Genomic DNA, 13,177 nt, shown 5'->3' on the forward strand with positions numbered 1-13,177 from the left:
CCACCATTTACGTATAATGCACCTCACTATTGGTTAGTTGGCATTACATAACAAGGACGGCAACTCCTGAAATTCAATAGATGTCGCTAGGACAAAACACTAATATATCTATTCGACCCACCAAGGTGTAGGTAGAGTTATCATATCGGAACTTTTCTCTTGCATAACATTTTTATTTTTGGCGTTACCCCCATGTCCCTCGGAGCATTTGTACTATCTGATGTTATCACTTTGTTCCTTATAACATTTTTTGTGTGTGGGACTTTATCCCTTTGTTTTATTTAATATTATGTATTCTTGTGGACTTATAACTGAATGTAATCCGTCAAGTCAATGCTGGGGTTAGTGCCATCAAAAAAACTGAAGATATTCTAGAACCCCTGTCTGCTACCTAGCATGAGTTGATGTGCCTTACTCTGAAACTTCCATGTAAACCCAGAGTCGATGGAACGCATTGATTGATGTAAATAACCAAAATTTAACATATTCAATTTAATGGAACGACAAAATTTTTATCCAATATTGTGCTGAAGTAAACAGTGCTACAATAAACTGTCGTCCGTTTACATAATATTAGCATCAGATTTCAATCCGTTCCGATCATGAGCATTTATTGCTTGTATTAATTTCAGATGCATTAACGGTAATGCATACACATAAATGTGCAGTGTGTATAAAGCCTGCATTAAATGCATGTTTTATGAGCACAATCAAAGTTTTCATTTAACGAAGCTATTCAACCCTGCTATAATCACTTCGACTGCACAGCTGGAACATTGTATTTTCACATGACGGATATTATATAATCAGAAAACACATTTTGTGGGTAAATTGTCTACTTAATTTCTGGCTAACGAGGTCCAGGCCACTTCGTTATGTCAACAACATCAGTTAGATGTTCAATATTATAATGATTTTAATTTCAGAAATAGCAATTTAAAATTAGCAGAAAAGAGATGAACTTAAAAAGCAAACATTGTTTTGTGTGAAGACAAAAAACCTCACGTACAGAAAGAAATATTACAACAAAACGACGATAAACGGGATATCAATTAGATGGTAAGAAAACATTGAAATGAAAAGGAAATACAAAAATTGTATTCGACGTTGCTTGTCTAATGATTGTGTTTAAAGCCTGAACAAAGACGGGGTTTTGTATCCTTATGAACACGAATTTGTAATAATAACTTAATATTGACAGCGCTTGTGTTAAATTCAACTACATTTTTTTATATTTCCGAAAAGTACACTTCTACTTGGAAAACGACTCTATGCAAACATAATACTGATGGGACAGATTTATTTCGAACATTCCAGATACTGAACTATTTTGAAAAAATAATTCTTGACCTTCGTTCTATAAGGGAATGTTGACCAGTGGTGTGCGTTATATAAGGGAAAGTTGACCAATGGTTTGCTGCATGTTGATATATGCCTCCAAGAAAACTGCAGTAAGGTAATGAACATAGGACACGTTCAGTGCCTTCACTCTCTATTTCTTGATCGAGAAACAAAGTCACGAGCTAACGATTTACAGAAGTAAGAATGAAAACCGGCAAGTTAAGTATCTGAGTATATATATTTTTTTTAAATACATAATTCGGTTGACTTAAAGTAGATAGGTAGGAGAAAGAAAGTAATTTTTTTATTAATAAGATAGATATTTGCAAAAATGTGTATAAAACTAATGAAACAGCTAGATTATGAACAACAAAAACTTAGATCAATATGTTAACAATAAGAATGTATTAATAATAAAGATGAGTAGCCAGATTTGTCAAGAAGACGCAAACAGTGGAAGGGAACATGTGCAATGTATGACATTATTATCACGGTTACGTCATGATATTTGTTGAGGTACGTGCAAATGGCTGATAAAGGATGCAGTTTGGTGGAAGAAAAAGGTAAGAACATATGAAGAATAGGGAAATAAGAGGCTAGTGAAGGGAGTTATTGTGTTACACTTAAATAAAAAACAATGCATAATAAACAGTCTACTAAATTGTGCAAGTATGTGCATGCATTCAATTTCACAGCTAGTGCAAGAGTATTTTGTAAAATAAAACTATCAGTTAATTCTACGTCAGCCTTAATGTTTGCTGCATTATACTGTTTTTGACATGGGTTGACTCTGCTAGGACATTATAATTTTAAAAACTGAATTTTATTGATTAAATTATGAGTTTCTCCTATCAAGCATATAAATTATCGCGATCGTTCAACAAGGAGGTACTAATATTTCCTGAAATAATTGATATCTTTTCAAAGCAAACAACGGAAAAATTAATTGAGAAAAATAATTAGATAACGACTTCGATAAGTTAATTTTGTGAACATATCTTTAATTTGGAACGCTCCACGTGACATTGATGATATTCAGTGATAAATGGATGTGTTGTTTGATTACTACGTTTTGATTAGGTAGAGACTAAGTGTGCCATACTCGAGGCCATGAATACGATGCAAATATCATTTTCGTAATAAAAAATGTATTTAAAACATTTAATCAGCAACATTGTGTGGTATGTGTGTACAATTAACACGATTTCACTTTTGCTTCTGTTGAGAAATATCCATATCTACATAGTATTCATAAGGGATACGTCATGCAGTTTATTGAAAGTTAACAGAAACAATTGAATATGACTACATTTCTTGGTGTTTAACATTTGCATCCTAATACAGTAGATGCATTTCTTTGGTTTTGATGGTAATCTTCAGTAAATCAAAGATGCAACTATGAAACCTCAAAAGAACTTGCTACGCATCATAGAGGACCCGGGATCAATTCTTGACTTTGAGAATTTAATCTTACAACGTTTAATGACATAAACTGGTTTTGATTGATTTATGCGTATTCATATTGGAATCAGTCTTTATTTTGAATTCTAGGTCAATATAGTCATCATTAAAATAAAATCTAAAATGGCATTTTTTAAAAAAAATCTATAGATGCATTTATACATAAACTTTGCATCAACTTCTAACCTTCTTTCATTTATGTTCTTGGCTTTCCTTTTTGCATTGTGTAGGATGAATGATAATAATTAGTTACAAACCATAATGTTTTAACATTGGATTTTATGTTTAAAGAAACATCAAACATTTGCATAAGCTAACTCTTACTGCATACGTGTGGTAAAAACATGGCTTAAATAGAACGAAACATCATTAACTTGCTCTAAAGGCAAAACTAAAATCACCTACTGCATATTTTAAACCCATTTTTTGATATTTGGACATTTATGTTGGGGTATAGGGTCAGAGTCCACTGCCTATCGAAAATTTGGAATTGGCCGACACCATTGGGTGTGTCTGTATAGGGTAGCCGCTTAGTAGCCGGCCAAGCGAACTTTAATGCAGGTATATCTCGATGAAAGGTGATTCAAGTTTGCTAGACCGGTTTGTAAGCGACTATCCTATGCCGACACCAAACGGTGTCGGCGAATCCAACGTTTCGACTGGCAGTGTGCTCTGACCCTACACCCTCAACGTAAATGTCAAATATCAAAAACGGGGTGATAAGGTTAAGAGGAAACTCGGACTAGGCTCTCATATTGCTTGCTGAATGCCATCTCGTAGGAAGGCAATACCCATAATACAGGTGGCAATGGTCAACTGAATTATGTATGACACGTACTGTGTTAATCAATTTAGTTGGACTTAAGCGTAGATTTCGCATATAATTCATTACTCACCACAGAAGTAATTGCTGTCCTGCATGGAATTCTTACTCATTTGCGGTCAAACGTTTCAGTTGTTTAACGGTTCCTTCTAATCCGTAGCCCAAAGCCAATTATTTAGACATTCAAGGTCTTAGCACTTCATGTGCCACATTCACAACAATTTAAACACTAAAAACTTGTCAATTAAAAATATTAAACAAACAAATGAAAAACTAAACAAATTAACTAAATGTCTGCAAAAGTGAGCTGCCAAATTTACCCAGTCTATTAAACGTTCAATGTTTACATTACTGGCTACATCTGTAAGGAATATCTCCATACTATTCTTAAAAGTAGTTTCGATGTTGCTTTTATAGGAATGTTGAATTAACACGCATTCATCAACTTAAACACAAGTAATTACAGAGATTACTAAAGCTAAAAGAATTGGAAATGGGACACTTGCTGCCCCATTTTAAAGAAGAACCTGTCCAAGCCCTAAATATTTCATCATTCGGATTAGTTGAATAGAAAATATAAATTAGGCAATGATGTTAGTGATAGAGTTCCATCCAAGCAGTCCATGTCAAAATATTGAGAATGCATGTGCATTTATTACGCAGTTTGACAGGGAAGCTTTATGGCAACAAGTAACATAAACACTATTTGTAGAAACAAAGTTGATTACCATAAATATTTATCCATTATAAATGAAGATGACCGTATAGTTTTAATACCTTTTGCAAAGAGTGCGTTAGCAGTGCATACGTCTCATATCATAGATGACAATTTTTATTCGACTCGTTCATAATGGAAGAAAACGCACCATTGGTTCCTGTCGGTATGTGCAGACATTGTCGTTTCTATGGCACAGGATAACAGTTTGGGCCAATCAACAACAATAGCTTCAGCTCAGTATCAATTAGTTCGGCGAGAATGGCCGTTTGTATTTAACTGGACAAATTGTAAAAGTGTAATACATCAATAAAATGATACTTGCCTTGTATCATAATCTTCATCGGACAGTTTTAATTGTAATGTGAAAGAATTTAGGTTTGTGGCATCGATCTATATATTTCTGATGATAAATCATTCTTCCTAACATATCAAACGTTAGTGCATCTGATTCTTTGTGCACAAATACACCTGGTTACGCTGAGTCCATGACACATTATAAGTTTGATAGACTTTAATCTTTTGTTTGTCAAAATAAAAACATTTCTCTTCTGGAATTATACCCCTTGTTAATTTTCTTAGTGCTGCGTTTGGCCAGCAGGTTCATCTTTAACGACACTGCAATCAAGCCTTGGTGGAAATGTTAATAGCCAACATTCCACTTATACAAAAATCAGTCAACACATACGTTAATTTACGGTATAACATGTACTGGGTTTAAAATTCGTTTTTGCCCTGTTTGGCAAACATACGTTTAGGTCAAGGATATGGACCCTCTATGCAAATCAACAACCACACACATTACCCTCCAAATATTGCTCAACGCGAAAGCTTTCGTGAACACCTGTAGCAAACTCTGCCAAGCCAAGCAATACCAAAACACAGAAATATATTTGGAAGCTATATTGGTAATCACTCACATTCAAATCATCAATTGAATCGTCTCTCCCATTTCAATGATAATTATATCGCTTTCCTTGGCATATTAAGCGCTTCCTTAATATTACACTGTCCATGGAAGCCAAACAGTTCAATGCATCATAACGAAACCGTCATAAAAGAAAATAAATGATACGTATACTTTTACCATCACTTAATAAAATAGGTCTATGGTCGGTGTCGCTTTAGGGCGGGAACCGTGAAGAGAATTAAACTGAGGGATGCTGTAGACCTGTATGTCATCCTTAATGTCTACTTTAGTTTCATGACGTCTATACGTGCGCAACCTTTATGGCTTTACGATGACGTTCACTTGCCCATTGACCGAAAATGAACTGCATCCTTACTACCGTGGCTTTTCGTTCTTCTCTCAGAATAGGCGATGTATTAGCAAAAATACAGAACAACATCCTAATTTTATCCAAGTCTCTTTTGTATGGTTTCATCAGGACAGTCTGAAAAGATTTTGTGCAGTTCATTTCAAAGAAATACATGATTCATGCCTTAAAGATATTGATCTAAATGGGTGAATTACCTGTTCATATTGCTATTGTTTTTGCCATATACTTAAAATGCAGTCGAACGAGTTCAGGTCTTTCGTTTTGAGTTCTGGAGATTATTTTTTAAAATAACAATTAAACTCAGATTATGGCATTATTTGGAAAGCTTCCACCATTTGGAAAGCAAACATTATTTGAAAAATTTCTTTGGAAAGCTTATAGTCAATACTATCTGGAAAACTAATTAGAAAGCATACGCTTGAAAAGCTTAGATAAATAAACTATAAAGAATAAATAAACTATAAAGAAATATTAGAACCTTACACTATTTGAAAATGGTACATCATTTAGAAAGAGTAAACTGTACCCTGTTTGAATGCTTTAGAACTTTACACTATTTGGAAAGTTTATACCTGGAAAGCTTACATTATCTGAAAACCTTACACTATTTGAAAAATGTTACACTGTCGGAAAAGCATCAAAATCTACATTATTTAGAATGTTTAGAACCTTACATTATTTGGAAAGCCTAGTATATTACACAATTTGGAATGCTTACGTTATTTTGAAGCGTACTCTGTGTGAAAAGCTTAGAACATTAAACTATTTAGAAAGCGTAAAATCTTACTGGTATGTATATTGCATTTAATTATATCTGATTAATATATACTTATTTGAATTTAATTGTTTGTCAGTTTTAAAGTATTATTTTAGTTTTCATTACATGCTACTGAAATGTAAATTTATTCACTGGAGAGGATACATTTTTTCAGAAAATAGTTTGACCTTGATTGTTCATTTTGTAAACAATCAGGTGTCGATCAAGATCCTGACCTTGCTTCAACATTAGCAGCAACCACGTAAATAAATTATATTTTTATTTTAAAATGATTGGATATTGTCGAGGTCATTAAAGGTCTACGTGTTTAAGATGTAAAAATTGTTTTTAGTTTTTATTTCTTAGAGTAAAATGATTGTTTGTTTTTCTTCAGGGCCACACTGGGTGTACACAGTATTTAAGAAGTACATAATTTCTACGAGGTTTTGGAATATCATCACGTGACCCCTTTTAGCGTTGTAGAATACGATATAACCTTTGTTTTGGAGAGATATTCTCAGTATTAGTTGTGCTGTTACACTGGAAGTTGTATTTGTACTGTTTGGAATGATTTCAAATTACTTGGATTCAAAAGGATTAATTCTTTTGTCCTGGAAAATAAGTGTGCTTATATGAAATTCCTGAGCAAGGACAGATCTTATAAAAATTTATTTGGATTTCCAAAACCGGAGTGATATTTCCTGATTCTACAAGGAACTGTAGACTTCAACACTACATATTACAGCATAGGTCATCATCTTCCATCTTCGATTCTTCGTCGGGACTCGAACATGAAATCATTAGAACATTTTGTTATTAGGACTTTTACAATTGTATTCTTGGATTAGTTTTGGATTTGATTCTTAACACCATAAGTTCGTATTTTTTTCATTTGTACAGAATTTTTCCAGGAAAATAAATTATTATGTTTTGCAAAGCTTGTTGTTTTCACTGTTTCTTCTGTTATTGTTTATTCGAGCCTAAACACGTAACATAAGAATTGGGGAGCTCGTCCTAAGGATAATTTTGAATTTTGGCTAGAATATTTCAGAAAATATTGTTTTTTATATATAAAATATCAATTCCCTTAGCTGTTGAAATCTTCAGTGAAATCGGCAAGACTTTTCTAAAATGTCATCAAAGGTGGAAATCTTTCTTTCAAATCCTACACAGGAACAACTAGATCTTTTCAAAAAAGATGAATTGATTCAGCTTGACAGAAAATACTATCCTTCTGAGGTAAAGGTTTCCTTGACGAAACAGGAAATAAAATAAATTTGGTTCAGTACTTGGTAGAAAAGAATGTTTTGAATAAAAGTGCTTTGGTTTCGATAAGTAAATCTGCACCAGACTCTGACACAAAAGTAAAGGAGTTAGAATTAAAATACAAGATGGAATTGGAGTTAAGGAAGCTGGAACTTCAGAAAGAAGAAATAGAGAAAGAAAGAGAGATGCGCATGCAGTTACAAAAACCAAAGACAAGTGCAGTTACAATATGAGAGAGAGAGAGAGAGAGAGAGAGAGAGAAAGAAAAACAAATGCATTGACAAGCGGAAGAAAAACAGAAAGAAAGACAAATGCAATTACAAAGAGAACAAATTCAAGAGAGAGAGAGAGAGAGAGAGAGAGAGAGAGAGAGAGAGCGATGCAAAGAGAGAAGATGGAGTGGGAATATCAATTTAAAATGAAGGAAATGGAACTGGCAAGCGAAAAGCACATTCATTGTTCAAATACAAATTTAGGTTAGAATCTTGCAAAGAATATTATATTAGTGCACTCTTTCAGAGAAAAAGAAGTAGACAAGTATTTTCCTTATTTTGAAAAAGTTGCTGAATTTTTTAAATGGCCAAGGGAGCATTGGACTCAATTAATATAATGTGTACTCACTGTTGAAGCTAGTAATATTTACCGTTCACTGTCAGTTCAACAAAGTGGTGACTATGACACGGTCAAAGAATACATCTTATGGGGTTATGAGTTAGTACCTGAAGCTTATCGGCAAACATTCAGAAACAAGAGAAATGAAGCTGGACAAACTCATGTCGAATTTGCTAGAGAAAAAGAGCAGTTATTTGATAGATGGTGCTTAGTAAAGAAAGTTGAACAAGATTATGAAAGTCTCAAACAACTTATATTACTTGAAGAATTCAAAATTTGTGTCCATAATGACATTTAGTCTTATCTTGACGAGCATCAGATTGAAACCTTGGAAAATGCTGCTCATGCTGCTGATGAGTATTCTTTAACTCATAAAGTTCCTTTTGTAAAAGAAACTTCTACTTAACAGTTTTCTGGCAGAAACGTATTTCAGCCTAATACATGCCCTTCTAAAAACCAAACGTCAGAGAAGCTTGATTCAAGATCCTTGTCTCTTCCTACGTGTACCTATTGCAAGAAAAAAGGACACGTTATTTCTGAATGCTACAAATTGAAAAATAGGTATCATAATCAAGACAGACCTATTCCAAATGCTCTTATTTCTAAGAGGTCAAGGTCACGCACATGTATTGAAAACAATACATTTGTTGGGTCTAATAAACCCCAGTCTCATTTTATTATGGAGAATTATGAACCATTCATATCGAAGGGTTCTATATCACTCTTGGGTGATTTGGCCAGTCCAATCTATATTAAAATGTTAAGGGACACATGAGCGTCTCAGAGTATTTTTTTCTCAGGTACTTTGTCTTTTTGTGAGAAGTCTTCTTCTAATGAGAGTGTTCTTATTGAGGGAGCAGGTGCGGCTTTGATTATGTTCCACTCCATTGCGTAAATTTGACATCAGACATAGTGTTAGGATGCGTGACAGTGGGAACAGTCTCTGTTTTACCCGTTGAGGGCATTCATGTATTACTAGGCAACGACCTAGCTGGAGACAAGGTTGTGGTTAATCCACTTGTAACTGACAAGCTTTGCTTGAAACAGAAAGTCGATCCAGTTGAAATAATTTTCCCTGATTTATTTCCAGCTCGTGCAGTTACCAGATCTATGGCATAGAAAGCTCTTTATAATGATGTTGATAAGGAAAGTATTCCTTTAGCTGACACATGTATTGGTCAGGTTTTTGATGAGAAGGTATTGATCACAGTGATCCTCTTTTAACTACTCATTCTCATTATTCTAATCATGGTGATAAACGAGAATCACTTGTCGTCGAACAGAAAAACGATCCTGAGATCTCCTGTTTGGTAAGACCACTAGTGAAACTGAAGCTACTGAAGTTCCTGTCCGTTAGTTCATTAAAAATGGAATTCTTATGAAACAATGGAGACCTCCTTATGGACCTGCTGATGACGAATGGTCAGTGATCTATCAAATTGTAGTTCCAAGGTCTTACAAACAGGAAATACTTAGTCTGGCCCATGAAAAAACTCCTTTGGCTGGTCATTTATGGATCAGTGACACTTATCACAAGACCTTAACTTACTTCTATTTGCCATAAATCAAAAGTGATGTTGGTAAATACTATAGATCATGTCATACCTGTCAAATGGTAAGAAAACCAAATTAGAATATTCACAAGGCTCATCTACAACCTATTCCTGCCTTTGACGACCCATTTAGTAGAATTATGGTAGATTGTGTTTGTCCCTTACCTAAGACAAATTCAGGTAACCAATATATGTTGACCATTATGTATGCGTCAACAAGGTTTCCAAAGACAATTCCCTTGATGAACATAAAATCTAAAATACTAGTAAAAGCTTTGATAGAGTGTTTTTAATACATATTCAATTTGGCCTTCCCCAGCCTGTACAGTCTGATCAAGGCTCAAAGTTCATGTCCGGAAATTTCCAGCAAGTTATGTGCGAATTTAGGATTTCATCAATTCAAATCTTCTGTGTATGACCCTGAGAGCCAAGGGATATTAGACTGTGAAAAATATGATTCGATCATATTGTTTGGATACGGATAAAGACTGGGATGAAGGCATGCATTTACTATTGTAAGCTGTTAGGGAATCAGTTCAAGAATCTTTAGGTTACAATCCATTTGAACTTTGTTTTGGGCACACTGTGCGTGGACCATTGAAGTTATTGAAAGAAACTACTTTCTAATGAGGATTCTGAAATTATTCTTCTTGATTATGTCTCTAATTTTAAGTATAAGTTGTCAAAAACATGTGAGGTCGCAAGAGCAAATATGTACTCTACTCAATCCAAAATGAAATCAAGATATGATAAAAACTCGAAGAAAAGGAGATTTAAGCCTTGTGATAGAGATCTGGCGCTCTTGCTCATACCACAAAATCCTTTTCAGGCTAAGTATTATGGTCGCTACACAGTTGACAGGAAAATAAATGATTTAAATTACATCATAAATACTCTTGGCAGGCGTAAACAAAAACAACTTAGTCACGTAAACATGCTAAAAGAGTATATTGAAGGAGATGGACAGGTTAAACATCCAATTAACTGAGTTGTATCAGTCCGACAAAGTGAAGATTTAAGTGAAGAAATATCATCGGATTATACTGATATTGGAGTGATAAATCATCGGAATTCAGAAATTATGAAACATCTGGACCGGAAACTTGCACATTTGCAAGGGCAAGAAAGAAATGATCTTAAACAGTTAATATATGAGCACTTATTTCTAGATGTTCCTGCAAGAACCAACACAATTTTCCATGACGTTGAAATTGAAAATTATAAACCTGTCAAACAAAACCCGTACAGGATGAACCCTCTCAAACAGGAATACTTGAAGAAAGAAATTCAATATTTGCTGGAGAATGATTTTATAGAGCCCATTAAAAGTGAATGGACTTCACAATGCATACATGTTCCAATACCAGATAAAACTTTCCATACGTGTACTGATTATAGGAAGGTGAATAGTGTGACAAAAACAGAGTTATTCCCATTACCAAGAATCGATGACTGTATTGATGAGATCGGGAATGCCAATTATGTCACCAAATTTTTGACCTACTAGAAGGATTTTGGCAAATTGCACTAACGGAAAGAGCGAAGGAAATTTCGATATTCGTGACTCAAGATGGACTTTACCGATATAAAGTAATGCCGTTTATGATGAAAGGGTCGCCAAGTACATTTCAACGTCTCATGAAAATGATCACCTCTGGTCTAGACAATTGTGATGCTTACATCGATGATGTCATTATCTACAACGACACCTGGAAAGAACATTTAGTAACAAATCGGAAATTCCTTGACAGACTCACTGATGCATGTTTGACAATTAATTTATCTATAAGTCAGTTCTGCCGCGTTAGTGTAACTTTTCTAGGACACATCGTTGGGCATGGACAAGTTAAGCCTATAGATGATAAGGTCAAGGCTATCTCTGAATTTCCTGTGCCTTTTAATTAAAAGCAACTGATGAGATTTTTGGGTATGGCCGGGTACTATCGAATTTTCCCCCCAAATTTTATATCATTGCGGAACCTCTGACAAATGTATTGAGTAAGAAAAACAAGTTCTTTTGGACTGAAAAATGTCAGGAGGCTTTTGACTAGTAGAAACGCATACTTAAAAGCGTGCCAGTTATTACAGCTCCAAATTTCAGGCAATCATTTAAAATGTATGTTCATGCAAGTGATGTTGAGGTTGGAGCAGTTTTGATTCAAGAAGACGAAAATGGTATTGATCATCCAGTGTGCTATTTTTCTAAGTAATTAAATAAGCACCAAAGAAATTATTCAACAAGCGAGAAGGAATGTTTGGCCTTGATAATGGCATTACAACATTTTGAAGTTTGCCTTAGTACAGCTACTTCTTCGACTAGTGTATTTAGTGACCACAACAGCCTTACTTTTATCGGCAAAATGAAAACTACTAAGGTGGAAATTGTTGTCACAGAAATACAATCTTGACATCAGGCACATCAAGGAAAAACATAATTTAATAGCAGACGCACTTTCCCGTGTATAACAATGTATTGTTTCATGTACACTGTGTGTAATTTATACGAGTTCTTTGTAACCTCATGTATAATTAGTCTGTGGTAAAAAGAAAGTTTTATGTGTAAATCTTTCTTTTCTTTATGGGGGAAGTGTTATATATATATATATATATATATATATATATATATATATATATATATATATATATATATATATATATATATATATATATATATATATATATATATATATATATATATATATATATATATATATATATATTTGATTTAATTATATCTGATTTTATATATATATATATATATATATATATATATATATATATATATATATATATATATATATATATATATATATATATATATATATATATTGCAAGTTAATTGTTTGTCAATTTTAATTTTGTATATATATTTTTCATTACATGCTATTGAAATGTAAATTTATTCACTAGAGATGATATTTTTTCCAGAAAATAGTTTGACCTTGATTGTTCATTTTGTAAACAACCAGGTGTTGTTCTAGATCCTGACCTTGATTCAAAATCAGTAGCAACCACGCAAATAAGTTCTATTTTTATTTTAAAATGATTGGTTGTTTTCGAGGTCATGATGGGACTACGTGTTTAAGATGTAAACAATTTTTTTATTTTATATTTCTTAGAGTAAAACGATTGTTTCTTTTCTGGGCCACACTGGGTGTACGTGATCTTTAACAAGTACATATCTTCTGTGAGATTCTTGAACATGATCACGTGATCCCTTTTTGCGTTTTTGAATACGATATAACCTTTGTTCTGGAGAGATATTCTCGGTGTTATTTGTGCTGTTACACTGGAAGTTGTATGTTGTTCTGTTTGGAGTTATTTCATATCATGAACTCTAGTGTGAATATATTTTGAATGATGAACTCT

This window comes from Sinohyriopsis cumingii, chromosome 11 (genome assembly GCF_028554795.1).
Source record: "Sinohyriopsis cumingii isolate HCF-2022 chromosome 11, ASM2855479v2, whole genome shotgun sequence".
Taxonomy (NCBI): Eukaryota; Metazoa; Mollusca; class Bivalvia; order Unionida; family Unionidae; genus Sinohyriopsis; species Sinohyriopsis cumingii.